Here is a 3,156-nt window from a genome sequence, read left to right as displayed (position 1 = left end):
ATGACTGCAAGATTCTGAACTTTGAGAATATATTTTTATTCCAATAATTTTTCTGAATCAGACAGCACCTCTCACTATCTAATTCAGTCAACAATTAAGAATTTGGATAAATTCGGACCATAAAATATTTATTTCAAGATGGATGCTATACTCATAAGTATGGGATTTCAGATGACCTGTAATAATAATGTTCCATTTGTTTTTGTGAATTAATAACATGAAACATTTTTTAATATACCAAACAATAGCAAATTCTTAGAATCTGTGCAGAATATTAAAATCTATGCAAGCCAAATTTCAAAATGTTACATAGTTTCAGAATTCACATCATGTTCTTACACTAGTCCTTAAACACTCACCCCTCTCCCAAAATTGCAGTCTGCACCCAAAATTCATACAACTGTCATCTCTATTTTGGATCACATTACAACACCGGGACATTACATATATGTTGGTTTGTGTTAAAGTCTGCATATTGAGAGCATGATGTTCACAAATCTGTGTTTCTTAAAGTTATATTCTGTGTCTCAAATTAATACACACAGCAAGTGTGTTTGTGGAGAATCTGAAACTGTGTAATATGTTTCAGTCTTAAAATCTCAGGTGAACTAGTAAATATTAAACTTAAAATTGCTAATGACCTTATAACTCCAGTTAGAGGATGGTGTTATAAATTCTGGTGACAATACTATAAACTTTATTTTGTGCACTGTTACTTTCATGTGTCTGCCACTGTACATCATGCCCCTATGAACTTTTACCAATACTACAACAGTGTGCCATGATCAGGTGATTCTTCTTCCTTATTATTTGCAATGGAAGAGATGCACATTCTTTTACCCGTACAAAATTTGAATTGTGAAACTGTTAACTAGCAATCAATGATGATAAAGTTCAATTAATGTGGGATGAACCATTTTTAAAATGGATTTCTTCTTTGGTCTACTCATTTGGTATTATCTCTATTAGCATTAATTTCCAGGGTATCATTTCAGTATTAGATAATGGACTTCAAAATTTGTCAAAACTAAGTCCAACGTCAAACAACTGGTAAGTGTACATCATGAAGGAGACTGAAATTCACTAGATACCATGTTTCCATAGAAATCTACCAATCTTTTTCAATATCAGGCCAGTATAAGTTATGAAAGTAATTTTTGGTTCTCTTCATTGATCTCAGTCACAACCTCTGCCCCACACATTCTTGATTTTGAATGTATCACCTGTTCAGTTTGATGGTCTGAGTACCCACTCCTTTGGAACACTATATGTGGATGCTGTAATTCTTTGGCAAGTATCTCATAGTCTGGAAGTGTTTGAGTCTATTAACTAGAGTCTTTATCACCAAATTTCCCTGTGACAGATGGTGATGGCTTGAGGTGTGGCAACAGAGATCAGTGTGTTGGTTTCCTGTATACACTGTGACCTAGTGATTCCTCCATTCTTCTAGGAGTGTACACCTCTGAAATGGTCATATGAGGTGTGCACTGTGGTCACAGTGACTCTCAATTATTTGCTGGAGCAATTATCTGAAAATAGAATATTTTATAATGAAATTGGACCCTCATGCACTAAACTCATTTCATTTCACCTCTCTCATGCACTTTTTCAATCAATATTAGTATTAACGCATTCAAAATTCGAGACTAAATAAAAATTGTTCTGGAAACTTTTCAATGAGGAAACTTAAAAGTGATTCTGATCTAAAGACCTTATTTGCACTTTAAATAAATTAATAAGCTATTCATTTAATGAAATACACATTACACAAATATTTTGAGTTGTCTTCAATTGTTCATAAATCCATTCATTCATTATTTCTGCACTCTTGGAGTAAACACTATAATGTTACTGGCAACTGGCCAGCCTCTTCTTTTAAGGACAGTTGTGTTTCAACAATGACCATTTTTACTGTGGATGACTCTAACTTCTTCATTGCTGTTTGAAGATTTAGGAGACTGATCAATTTTGCTTCAGAATCAGTTTCATCACCATAGTCACTTACGTCACTTTCATACCTGAGTTCTACTGACAATGCTTCCCATATAGCACTTTCCATTAGTAAAATGGCATTCCTGTGTGCCATTTTCACATAAATGAACTTTGTGCTAAGTGACAGAAGAGGTACACAATGTGTACTCCCAGTTCACAATGACCCATCAAAAAATATTTCTGTTAAATTAGATGACAATGTCTCATAACTTCAAACGTAAATCCTCTGCTCGGTCTTACTCAATGTTGAACTTAAAGTGGTGGCAGCAGACTGTGTACACTAAGTGATCAAAAGTATCCGGACACCTGGATGAAAATGACTTACAAGTTAGTGGTGCCCTCCATTGGTAATGCTGGAATTCAATACGGTGTTGGCCCACCCTTAGCTTTGATGACAGCTTCCACTGTCACAGGCATATGTTCAATGAGGTGCTGGACGGTTTCTTAGGGAATGGTAGCCCATTCTTCACAGAGTGCTGCATTCAGGAGAGGTAACGATGTCGGTCGGTGAGGCCTGTCACGAAGTTGGCGCTCCAAAACATCCAAAAGGTGTTCTACAGGATTCAGCTCAGGACTCTGTGCAGGCTAGTCCATTACAGGGATTTTACTGTCATATAACCACTCCACCACAGGCCGTGCATTATGAACAGTTGCTCAATCGTGTTGAAAGATGCAATCGCCTGCCCCGAATTGTTCTTCAACAGTGGGAAGATGACATTCACCAGACATTTGCCATACCCACACCCTGCCATCAGATTGCCATTGTCCATAACTGCTGCAGAAGTATCAGCATTCATCACCCCACACAAAATTGTTCCACTGTTTAATCATTCAATGTTTATGCTCCTTACACCAAGCGATGCGTCATTTGGTATTTACCAGCGTGATGTGTGGCTTATGAGCAGCTGATCGACCATGAAATGCAACTTTTCTCACCTGTACTGTCATAGTACTTGTAATGGATCCTGATGCAGTTTGCAATTCCTGTGTGAATGTCTGGATAGAAGTCTGCCTATTACACAATACGATCCTCTTCAACTGTCAATGGTCTCTGTCAGTCAACACATGAGGTCGGCCTGTACGCTTTTGTGCTATACATGTCCTTTCACATTTCCATTTCACTATCACACTGGAAACAGTGGACCTAGGGATGTTTAGGAGTGT

The sequence above is a fragment of the Schistocerca americana genome, chromosome X (assembly GCF_021461395.2).
Source record: "Schistocerca americana isolate TAMUIC-IGC-003095 chromosome X, iqSchAmer2.1, whole genome shotgun sequence".
Classification (NCBI taxonomy): Eukaryota; Metazoa; Arthropoda; class Insecta; order Orthoptera; family Acrididae; genus Schistocerca; species Schistocerca americana.
This window is presented reverse-complemented; position numbering follows the sequence as displayed.